Source organism: Sminthopsis crassicaudata, chromosome 5, assembly GCF_048593235.1.
Source record: "Sminthopsis crassicaudata isolate SCR6 chromosome 5, ASM4859323v1, whole genome shotgun sequence".
In the NCBI taxonomy this organism is placed as follows: domain Eukaryota; kingdom Metazoa; phylum Chordata; class Mammalia; order Dasyuromorphia; family Dasyuridae; genus Sminthopsis; species Sminthopsis crassicaudata.
This window is the reverse complement of record NC_133621.1, coordinates 64,378,967-64,391,808: the sequence shown is the minus strand read 5'-3', so window position 1 is coordinate 64,391,808 and position 12,842 is coordinate 64,378,967. Positions and strand designations below refer to the sequence as shown.

Here is a 12,842-nt window from a genome sequence, read left to right as displayed (position 1 = left end):
ACACTATTTCCACTAGATGGTGCAGTGTCTGTTAAATTTAATTAAGTGTTATATGTATATCTTTATATCTTCTTATTCTGCTTTAATTTTTAGTAATTTGAAGAGAAACACATTTTTTCAATCATGCTCTATGAGTGCAATCTATAAATGATAAATTAGAGCTGGCAAATTCAGTTAAATGAAATGGTATTTTAAAGAAAAGGGAAAATGGCAATAACATTTGAAATCTTCACTTATAATGCCATCTGAATTTATTGTGGTCAGTATCTTTTATCCTTTTGAAAAGGAATCTATTTTTAATATGAATGATATTTGAAAATTCTTAAATAGGACTGTTTTATATTCTTTAATACAGTTGCATTTTATTTATCTTCAAAATGAAATCATATTATAGTAATAGCATTTATATAATGCCTTTAAGATTTACAGAATGCTTTGTAAAGATTATCTCATTGATTGTTACAACCACCTGTACTGTAAGTGCTGTTATTATCCCAATTTTATGGATAAGGAAAATGAAGCTAAGAGGTCAAGTGTCTGGAGCAGTCATATGAGTAATACTCAGGGAAGGATTTGAATTTAATCCTTTATTTCAAGTCTGGAATTTAGGCAACAGCATTTAAGTGCTTACTAAATGCTAGGTACTGTACTTAGTATTAGAGATACTAAAAAAGGCAAGCAACATTGGTACAAGAAGATAAAATATTAATCTTTAGACATTATGTAGACAAAATTATAATAATAGTAATAATAACTAACATCTATATAGTACTTACTATGTGCCAGGCACTGCTAAGTGCTTTTATAATTATTATTTTTATCCTCACAACAATCTTGGGAGGTAGGTGTTATGATGGTAATCATTCTTTGATTATAAAAATTCCCATTTTACAGAAGAGGATATCAGTGATTTGCTCAAAAATATCTGAGGTAGGATTTGAAGTCAGATTTTCCTGCTTCCAGGTCTACCACTCTAATCACTGTACTATGCTATATGTATACCCAGTTTTATCTTTTTGGATGGGCCAAAACTACCCATGAAAAAATAATATGTTTCAAGGAAGAAAGCCAAACATTCTTTATATATATTCTAAGCATTTAAAATAAGATAACATATTTCCCAAGATTGGACTATTTTACTTTTTTTGAGGTTTTATAGTTGATATAGTTCAACAGCCTGAGGTTGAACATAGACTAAAAACAGTTGTGCCGCTAAAGCTTAAGATTTAACAGAATTTAGATACTCATTGACTTCTGAATTAACTTTTGGAAACTTAACGAAGTTCAGATCTGGCCTCATACACTTTTAACACTTACTACCTGTGTGACTTTGGACAAGTCACTTAACCCCAATTGCCTTTCAAAATATAAAATGAAATTTATATTTATAGAGTTTACACATATTTGTTAGCATCTACTTAAGTAGGCAATTGTCATACTCAGAAAAATAAGAGACAATATAGTGAAGTAGAAAAAGTGCAGGATAGGGAACCCAAAAACAGGATTCTAGTCCTGGTTCTATTAGTAATTAAAATAGCAAATAACACTGATAAGGGATTGAAGGTTTATAGCACCATTAATGTATGTTTTCCTTTGATCCTCACAAAATCCTGTGAAGTTGGTATTGCACTAAAGGTCCTATGTAACTTCAGACAAATTATTTAGTAAAATGAGAGGGTTAGACTCAATGATCTCTGTGATTTTTTTCCAGCACTAACAGTCTATGATAACTAACTTTTTCAAGGTCATTTTAAATTGAGATTTTAAAAATTTTGTAATTTAATTATCCAGATATATGCTGACAGTTTCTCTTTACCAAAAACAGAGACCCTAATAATTTATTGTCTTCAAATTGAGCCAAATAGGGATTTAATTCTCATTATGAGAGAAGATCTGATGAGTGTGGTAGCAATTGTGGGAAATTGGGGGGGAATTGACTATTCATTCTAGGGTTTGTGATAGAGATGGAAAGGACATCTGGCATGTATCCTAGATTTTTGAAAAGCATATCAAAAGTCAGGAAAAATAGGATTACATGGACTAAAATGCTTCACAGGAAGGCAGTCCAGAAGGGATAGAAAATGCTGAAAAAGGAAATTCTATAAATACGGAGGGGAACAATTCCCATGAGCAGGAAAATGGGATGTTTTTTAAGCAACTTATGTGGATGTATAAGGACTTATCAAGTATATTCCTTAAAAAATTATACAAAAGGTCCAGTAACAGAAAATTAATATCGAAATATGGCATAATCTTTTAAAACTAGTAATACTGAGTGGACTACTAAAGCTCAAAATAATGGAAAGTGGTCAAAGGATAATGATGACAAAACAGTTTTTAAAACTCTCTTGGGACAAAATGTATGGGATGTATGTAGGGGATGATGATACCTGACAAGTGAGAAATGACAGGGCTGCTAAGTTCTTCTTGTTTCTCTTCTCTGCCAAGAAGAACCAATCCTACACTGGAATGGACAGACCAAAAGTGACCAGCAGGGAGCCTAAGATAGTAAGGAGATCTGTCAAGAGGGCACTTGGCCACCCTTGAGATAGTTAAGTCACCTGGTGCAGGTGAATCACAGCAGAAAGAAGTGATGGAAGTGTTACTGCAAAACTGGCAGTGATATTAGAGAAGAGCCACAAGTTTGGGAAAGCACACAATTCTTTTAATTTTCAGAAAGGGAATAGAGCAGGATCTGCCAGCTGTTGGCAAACAAACTTGATTTTGATTCCTGGGAAAAACCTACAATTGATCATTAAAGAATGATTAGTGAGCATCTAGAAAAGAAAGCATGATTTCATCAAGAAGTAGTTACGTCCAACTAACCCAATTTTCTTTTTTGTTAACCTTACTAAATTAGTAAATGAGGGGAATGCTGTTTGTACAGTTTACTGATATTTTAGCAAGGCTTTTTGTAATACATCTCATACTGTTCTTAAAGAAAAGAGAGAAATTAGATGTTAATAGAAACCAAATTCAGAACTAGTTGGATGGCCAAGTTTAAGTGTCTACAGTGTTCTCTTGGTTCTGCTCATTTCACTGTTAGACAGTGATAATGTCCAGAGTGTTAATGTCTGGATTGTTGGGAGAACCCAAGGAAGGCCTCCAGCATATTGGGTGATCTGTGGTAAACTTAGGTGAGGTCATGGACAAAAGTGTCCATGTAGTGGATGAGTTGTAATTTGCATTGTTGGAGACTATTCAATTTTAAGAGATCACAGTTCCATTTATTTATGTGTCCTGCCCACAAAGGTCAGGCCCACAAACATAGCTAATTTAATGGTTAGGATGGTAGAGTAGTTAAAGAGCTGGCCGCCAAAGCAGGAACACCAGGCTTCAAGTCTCACCTCTGAAGTTGGCTATGTGTCCCTGGCAAGTTACTCTGCCAGTGGTCTAGGCAACTCTCAAAGAGAGAAATTTCAGAGAATGGGTGACCTGAAGTGATAGTTTCTCATGTAGAAATTCATTTTAGTGAAATCACAAGTCTAGTCTCCATATATCTGTCTATCCTTTCTGTTCTATAGGGGAAAGCTGACTTTAATGATAAGCCTAATTTTGCCAATGGGTGACTCTCCTAGTAGCTCCAAAATAACTGGTATTCAATGAGTTGAAATTCATATAGCTTACAATGTATAAATTAAGGCATTAGAACATATTAGTTTTTTTATACTGTATATTTGTTCACTGACTCCTTAATTGATTCCAAGCATTTAAAACTTTTTTTGCTTTATTTTTTAATAGTATTTTATTTTTTCCAGTTACATGAAAAGATAATTTTCAATATTCCTTTTAAAACAATGTTTTATTTTTCCAAATCCATGTAAAGGTAATTTTCAAATTTTTATAAAACTTTGTGTTCTAAATTTTTCCCCCTCTTTCCCCCTTACCTCTCCTTCTCCAAGACAGCAAGCAATCTGATATAGGTTAAATATGTTTAATCTTTTTAAACATATGTCCATATACATGAGCAAGAATAATCAGACCAAAAAAAAAAAAAAACTATGAAAAAGGAAAAAATAAACAAGTGGTACTATGCTTCATTCCACATTCCATCTCCATAGTTCTCTCTCCTAGATGTGATTGACATTTTTCATCCCAAGTCTATTAAAATGGCCTTGAATCACCTCGTTGAAAAGAGCTAAGTCCATCAGTTCATCATCATATAATCTTGCCGTCTACAATATTCTCTTGGTTCTGCTCATTTCACTGCATCAGTTTATGTAAGTCTTTCTAGGCTTTTTTGCAATCAGCCTGCTAATCATGTCTTATAGAACAATAATATTCCATAACATTCATATACCATAACTTATTCAGCCATTCTCCAACTAATGGCGTCCATTCAGTTTCCAGTACAAAAAGGGCTGCCATAAACATTTTTGCACATGTGGGACCCTTTCCCTTCTTTAGTATCTCTTTGGGATATAAGCCCAGTATCAACACTGCTGGGTCAAAGGATATGCACAGTTTGATAACTTTTTGAGCATAGTTCCAAATCACTCTCCAGACTGATTAGATCCATTTACAATTCCACCAACAATCCATCAGGGTCCCAGTTTTCCCACATCCCCTCCAACATTCATCACTATCTTTTCCTTTCATCTTAGCCATCTGAGAAGTGGTATCTCAGAATTGTCTTAATTTGCATTTTTCTGATCAATTGTCATTTGGAACACTATTTCATATGAGTGGAAATAGTTTCAATTTCTTCATCTGAAAATTGTTCATATCCTTTGACCATTTATCAATTGGAGAATGGCTTGAATTCTTATAAATTTGAGTTAATTCTCTTCTCCCCCTTCCCCCTCTCCCCTCCTCGCTGGGGTTAAGTGACTTGCCCAGGGTCACACAGCTAGGATGTGTTGTGTCTGAGACCATATTTGAACTCGGGTCCTCCTGAATTCAAGGTTGGTGCTTTATCCACTGCACCACCTAGCTGCCCTGAGTTAATTCTCTCTATATTTTAGAAATGAGGTCTTTAACAGAACTTTGAATGTAAAAATGTTTTCCCAATTTATTGCTTCCCTTCTAATCTTGTCTGTGTTTTTTTTGTACAAAAACTTTTTAACTTAATCAGAATTATCTATTTTGTGATCAGTAATGATCTCTAGTTCTTCTTTGTTCACAAATTCCTTCCTCCTCCACAGATCTGAGAGGTAAACTAACCTACGTTCTTCTAATTTGTTCATAATATCATTCTTTATGTTTAGATCATAAACCCATTTTAACCTTATGGTGTTAAGTGTGGGTCAGTGCCTAATTTCTGCCCTACTAGTTAACAATTTTCCCAGCAGTTTTTGTCAAATAGTGAATTCTTATCCTAAAATCTGGGGTCTTTGGTTTTGTCAAACACTAGATTGCTAGTCATTGACTAATTTGTCCTGTGAACCTAATATATTCCACTATTCAACTACTTTATTTCTTAGCCAATAACAAATGGTTTTGGTGACCGCTGCTTTATAATAATAGTTTTAGATCTGGTTTGCTTTTTTTTCCATTAATTCCCTTGAAATTCTTGACCTTTTGTTCTTCCAGATGAACTTTGTTATTTTTTCTAGGTCATTAAAATAGTTTCTTGGGAGTTTGATTGGTATAGCACTAAATAAATGGATTAATTTAGGGAGTATTGTCATCTTGATTATATTCACTCTACCTACAGCACTTGATATTTTTCCAGTTGCTTAGATCTGACTTTATTTGTGTGCAAAGTGTTTTGTAGTTTTGCTCATATACTTCCTGAGTTTCTCTTGGCAGATAGGTTCCCAAATATTTTATACTATTGACAGTTATTTTAAATGGAATTTCTCTTTGTACCTCTTGCTATTGGATTTTATAAAAATGCTGACGATTATATGGATTTATTTTGTATCTTACAACTTTTCTAAAGTTATGGATTCTTTTAATAGTTTTTTAGTTAATTCTTTAGAGTTCTCCAAGTATACCATCATAGCATCTGCAAAGAGTGATAATTTGGTTTCCTCATTATCTACTCCATTTCCTTTAACCTCTTTTTCTTCTCTAATTGCCAAAGCTAGCATTTCTAATACAATATTGAATAGTAATGATGATAGTGGGCAATCTTGTTTCACCCCTTATCTTATTGGGAATGGTTTCAGTTTATCCCCATTACATATGATACTTATGTCACCATTACTTTTTTTTTTTTCCCCCTGAGGCTGGGGTTAAGTGGCTTGCCCAGGGTCACACAGCTAGGAAGTGTTAAGTGTCTGAGACCAGATTTGAACTCGGATCCTCCTGAATTCAAGGCTGGTGCTCTATCCACTGTGCCACCTAGCTGCCCCTGTCACTATTAATTTGAGTACCAAATTTTTATCTCTCCCTTTCTCCCCCACCTCCAAGATGAGAAGTAATCTGATATAGGGTGTACATGTACAATAATGTAAAGCATTTTTCCATGTTTTTCATGTAAAACTCGTAATGTTAAAGTCAGTTATATTGGAACAATTAAATCAGATGCTTTAAAAAAAATTCTGCTGGATGCATGATCTCATCCATGTCAGTGCATGCTCAGTTGGTAAAGATTGCAACCTGTCTATTTGATTTTGTGTAATTCTTTTCCATATCTTTTCTCTGTAAATCTGTCATAGAACTTCCCAGTATGGTGGCAGAGGTCTTTGGATTCTTGAGCTTTGTTTTGTTGCTACTTAAGTACTTGGGCTAATCATCTTTTCATAATAAAGTATTAGATCAATATAATATATGTTTTAAGCTTTATGAAATGTTTTTCTTTTCTTTTCTTTTTTTTTAATGAAATATTTTTCTTATAACAGCCCTATAAAATATCATCTCAATTTTACAGATGAGGAAATTCAGACTTAGAGAGTTTTATGTCCAGTATTATATACAGCAAAAATAACTGCTGTAATCAGGATTTAAATCCAGGTTTCCTAACTGTCTTGACACTTTCTAAGACACTAGTGTTATTCTTCATTATTGCTACTTGACTGACTCACCTCATTTTCTAGTCTATAACATGTTTCTGTTAATATCATTTATGCCATACAAATAATTCTTGACAATGTGCAGCAAGGAACTTGTTAGGTCTCTAATTTTTTTTCCTACTTCCCAAACAGGTAAAAATACTTAGTATTCAGTTCAGTGAAAGCTACTTATACTTATGCTGGGCCTTGTGATAGTCACTAGGAATTGGGGGGAAAAAAAGAAACTGGCTTTGCCTTCAAGGAACTTACATTCTATTCTAGGAAGAGAAAGAGAAAGAGAGAGAGAGAGAGAGAGAGAGAGAGAGAGAGAGAGAGAGAGAGAGAGAGAGAGAGAGAGAGAGAGAGAGAGAGAGAGAGAGAGAGAGAGAGAGAGAGAGAGAGAATATAATATGTACAGGAAAGAATGAATGAAGACATCTGTTTAACAGATGTTAAGTGCTGACTGTTTGCCACCCATTGTATTAAGTGCCACTTGCTTACATTCTAACAGGACATAAAACATAGAGAGGTGGTGTCCAGAGAATAATATTTGGACTTGGGAGTCAGAGTCAGAATGAATGGTGAATGGAGTCAGAGAACAACTGATTTACATGTTCTTACCAGGAATACCAGTGCAGATTTCATTCCTGTTTTTGGAGTTGGAATTGTAAAAAAGTTGGGAAGGTAAAAAGTAGATGGGAATTGATTTAGCAACTATCATGGTCAGAAAGAGTTAGCTAGATGGTTCAGTGGATAGAACCCTAGACATAGACTCAGGAAGATCTGAGTTCAAATATGACCTCCTTTGTGTTAAGTCCGGGCCTCTGAAGGGCTCAGAATCAGCCAGAGTCAGGATAATCAAAAGTCTTTGCCCCACTTTGGGCGCCAAAAATATAGTGTCCTGTTGTCTTTCAATTGTAATCCTTCTCTGGGAGGAGGTTTCTTTTCAGTAAATCCTTTTCTCTGTGAGCAGGTTTCTTGGGAGGCTTCTAGAGCTTCCAGCCAGAGCGAAGGTAGAATTTCAAATCCCCTTCTTCCTGAATCCTGGCTCTGAATCTCCTCCAGCTTCCCTGAAGTTCTCCTGGGAAGTCTTGCTCTTAACCCAATCCAGACTGTTCTCCAGGCTCAATGTTGCCTCTTTTTATCCTCCCAGAGAATGGGCTTGTGGGTACTCCCAGGGGCTTATGGGAACTCCTACAACCAATGAACTTGCTCCTTTTAAAGGTGTGAACTAAAGGTTTGAACCCTGAGTTAGAGAATTGTTAAGTACCGACTTAGCACCTAGTAAGATCCTAACACCTTTGCTTTGCATTTTACAATCTAGATCCAATCTAAGTTTCTATACTGCTATCACAGTATACTCTGTCATTCATTATATTCTAGCCAAATTGGCCAACTAGCTCTTTTCCTCATGTTATTCCATAGCATCTCTGTTACCCATGCCTTTATTATTCTTCCTCCTTGTCTACAGCTCCTTTCAAAGCTCATCTCCTACCACCTCCCAAAAGAAGCCTATCTTGTTTACTCCAACCCAAGTTCTCTATCAGGAACTGAAGGAATCTTCTAGTAACTCTGGGATCTGTATGATGGATGTTTAATTTATCTTACTAAATTTTAATCTCATCATATTGCTTTTTTTTTTGCTTGTTTTTTATTCATTCATTCATTTTAAATAGCATTTTATTTTTCCAAATACATGTAAAGATAGTTTTCAGCATTCATCTTTACAAAATCTTGTGTTCCAAATTTTTTTCCTTCTTCCCTCCTCCTTTCTAAGACAGCAGACAATTCGATATAAGTTAAACTTGTAGAGTTCTTCTAAACATTTCCAAATTCATCATGTTGCGCATGTGCATGCAGACGCCCGCGCGAGCACACACACACACACACACACACACACACACACACACACACACATCAGATCAAAAGGGGGAAAAAAGAAAAAAGGAAAAAAAAACAAGCAAAATAACATCTACAGTAAAAAAGGTGAAAATATTATGCTTCAATCCACTTTCAATCTCCATAGTTCTTTTTCTGGATATGGATGGCGCTTTCTATCACAAATCTATTGGAATTGCCTTTAATCACTTCATTGTTGAAAAGAGTGAATGAAGTTCATCAGTTGATCTTGTTACTGTGTATAATGTTCTCTTGGATTCTGCTCATTTCATTCAGCATCTGTTCATATAAGTCTTTTCAGGTTTTCAGCTTGCTCAGCATTTCTTATAGAACAGTACCATTCCATAACATTCATATATCATATCTTATTCAGCCATTCCCCAACTGATGGGCATCCATTCAATTTCTAGTGCCTTATCACTATAAAAAGAACTACAAACATTTTTGCACAATAGAACTGAAGTTGTTCAGTTGTTCAGTCATGTCCATGAGCTCATGGACTACATACTGCATGGTATTTTTCTGGCAAAGATACTAGAGCACCAGATTTGAATACAGGCCTTATTATATCATCTGTATTAAGTAATTAAGTATTGCCTTTTTGATATTATAAAAATGGGCTAATATAAAGTGTCTGTAATGGGATAGCTAATAAATTCCTCTTGACTAGTATGAATTTATTGTGTTGATCTATAATAGTTTGAGTAATATAAAATAACATTTTATTTTTTTGATATATTATACTCTTTGTGAAAACCTAACTCTGCAATTAATGATTTAAGAATTGGTTCAGAAGAGAGACTTTAAGAATTGGATATTTACTATTGTAATTTTTTCTGTATCTGTGATTATTTACTAATGGTGTTCCAGATTAAAAAATTTTTTCTTGAATCTTAAGATTTCACAGTCATAAGAAAAATTGTCACATTTTGGTGAAATCTTAAAATGTTTCTTTTCATAATTTAATCTGGTCTTTTAAATATAGATGTTTAAACGCTACTACATACTAAATTTAGTAGTATAACACACACACAAGCTCTCTCTGTAATGTTGCATAGTATTGGACAGTGTGTGTAGATTCATATACATATATATACACAGACATAGAGTAAATTAAAAGTAATTTCAAAGGGAAAGGCACAAAGAGCAGTTAGGAAAAGCCTACCTTGAGAGGTGGTGTTTGAAGTGAGATATGAGGGAAACTTAGGGATTCAAGGAAGTAGTAGTGAAGGAAGAAGAGACTATGAGTTGTTTGCAGGAACAATAAATACCATGTGCCAGAGGCATGGAGAGGTACAGCAAAGGGACTGGTCTGACTGGATTGTAGGCTGCCAAAAGGGGAAGAATGTTAAGACTAAAAAGGTAGGTTGGGGTTGGACTATGAGGGGTTTTTAAGTACTAAGCAGGAGTTTGTGTTTCACCTTGCGGGCAGCAGGAAATCACTGGAACTTCTTGAGCAGGAGAGTGATCTGCTCAGTGGTATGAGAGGAATGCCGCTGTAGCTGGCTAGAAGATGGATTGGGAAAGGGAGAAACAGGAGGAAGAGCAGAGGCTACAGCACTAATGAGGAGGGGGCAATGAGCAGGGATACCAGAGAAACTATGTAGTCATATGTGTCAGGAGGGAGGGGGCAGGTAAGGATGGCTCTGAGGTGGCCCATGGGAATGTCCTGAAGGGCGGGAGCCTCTCCGATTGTGACATTCAGGAGGATAAGTGGGTTTGAGAAAGGATAACAGACAAGTTCCTTTTGGCCCTTCTTGAAGATTTTCATGTAGGAGCTAGCTGACCTTTTGGGCATGTGAGAGGGGAGATTCTTTTCATGTATGGGTCGGACTATACAGAGTTCTCTTCTGTTGGGTTGTGTCAGTCATGTGTGACTCACGTGACCCCATTTGGGATTTTCTTGGCAAGGATACTGGAGTGGTTTGCCATTTCCTTCTTCAGTTCATTGTACAGATGAGGAAGCTAAAGTAGACAGGGTAAAGTGATCTGCACAAGTGTTCTCTGAGGCGGAATTTGAATTCAGATCCTCCTGACTTCAGGACTGTGCCATGCTCTATCCACTGGGCCACCCAGCTACCCCAGGATCCCCTTCTCTCTTCTGTCCAGTTCTGTGATAACTGTGTGAGATGCCTGAAGTCATGTAGGGAGAGTGTGTGGGGTGGGGTGGTTCATCAGCATGGGGAGCTTCAGGAGATCCCATCTGGCTGTGTGGACAGGCTCGGGCACAGGCAGGGCTGTGTGAGCAGTGGACAGAGTGCTGGACTAGGACTGGGTGGTCACTAGCTCTGGAAGCCTCCATAGCTTTGTCTATAAAATAGGGAAGGTACCAACAGTACGTGCTCCATGGAGATGTGAGGACCAAATGAAACCATATTTGTGAGGTGCTCTGCAAGCCTTGGTGTGCCGTGGCGATAGTAATTACTGAGAAGAAGCGTGCTGTAGCGGAGAGCCCGGGAGACCAAGGCCCGGGGTTAGCCCCAACATGTGGGAGCCTAGAGAACTTCCAGCAGTTTGAATTAATCTAAGAAATGCAGTGGAATATTGTTCAAAATAGTAAAATCTGTGTAGCTGAGAGTCTCCACCCATCCTGTCCTTAGATTCTTCTTTCTCTGTTTAAACACTTTGCCTTCAAAAACTTAGACTGTTGAGGTCATATGTTGTATATTGTATATACAATGAAGTGAAAAAGGAAATTAGACTAAATACTGTTCTTTGAAAGTTGGTCTCATTCAGCTATCATCTGGGTGTTGCCCTTCTAGGTCGTTAGATATGACTGGATAGGATTCTCATCATGGGTACCTTTGACTTTATAGAAATAAAATGGGAGGAGGAGACTTTATTCCCACCTCTGGAGTAAGGAGCAGAAATAAAGGCGAAGTGGCAAGACTAGACTTTCTACTTCCATTCACAGTAGCACCAGTTTCAACTCTGGATCTTTTATCTTAATGCTTCTTAGTCCCCATCACTAGTCTGGGATCTTGACCACTCTCTTCTCTTTGCTTTCAGAAGCCTGTAAGGGCATTGGGATACTTTTTGGTATGCAGATCAATGTCTGTGAACATCTGTGTCTTATCCTGTGCCTTATGCCAGAACTGTCAGAAACCGCCCTCCAGTCTGTCTTTGGGAATCATCTTCTTGGGTCCCTCAGGAAGAAAATACAGAGATAAAAAGGCAGGCAGGGTCACAGGTAATTGAAAACACAACCGAATTAGTTTTTAAATCTCAGAGTTTGTTTTGTCATTTATTTTCTTGTGCTGTTGGCTGGTGAAAAACATTTCTTACATGTTAAAATTTCACCAATTTCTATAGTTCTTGCTACTTCCTTATTCTTTTTAAGTTTTCCTCAATTAAATTAATTTATTTGAATAAGCTTTAGAGATGCTAACCCTGACCATACCAATGAGTTTTAGTTGTGATCTCTTTCATTTGCTGTTTTGATGGCTACTTTAAAAGAAGAATTGGAGTCACCAGGAAGTATCCATATCTGTTGCTTGGAGAGGGAATTGGGAACTGGGGAAAGATACTGAAATGAAAGTAGATAGAACAGGGACTCCCCATGTAGCAGTTTTATTAGCTTCCCCGTCTCCGCCATCCCCAACTATATACAGTGTAGAATTCTAAGAAATGAAATATAGTGTACTTAAAGTTCTCCAAGGGCTAACTAATGCAAGCATCATCTCCTCACATCTTTAGCTCACTGGCTCAATTAGCCACCTGAGAAAATAAGAGATGGTATTGATCACCTGCTAATAATGAATATTCTCTGCAGTTTGTATTTTAAGCCACTGAATTGATTTAATGTAGCCTTTCATTTGCTCATCAGTTTTCAAAGCTTAAGGTTTTAAATTTTTTTATCTTACTGTGACTTTCTTAATATTTTGATTGCTTACACCATCTAGTAAATATTTAAATCTCCCACAGGTCACTTTCCACTTTTAAAAACCTAATTGTTAATAGAAATAAGAATTCTTTAATCATTTAATGTCTCTCTCAGCATCTGAC

General features: G+C 36.3%; 1 protein-coding gene across 3 annotated transcripts in view; it reads left to right on the top strand.

Annotated features, from left to right (window-relative positions):
• Positions 1-12,842, top strand: part of MPP7 (MAGUK p55 scaffold protein 7) — a 237,113-nt gene that overhangs the window by 3,192 nt on the left and 221,079 nt on the right. The window contains exon 2 of one of the 3 annotated variants that reach the window (XM_074267010.1): positions 11,847-12,027. The exons of the other annotated variants lie outside the window; for them this stretch is intronic. The gene's annotated coding sequence lies outside the window, so the exon portion shown is untranslated. The remainder of the gene's footprint in view (positions 1-11,846; positions 12,028-12,842) is intronic. 3 annotated transcript variants of the gene reach the window in all.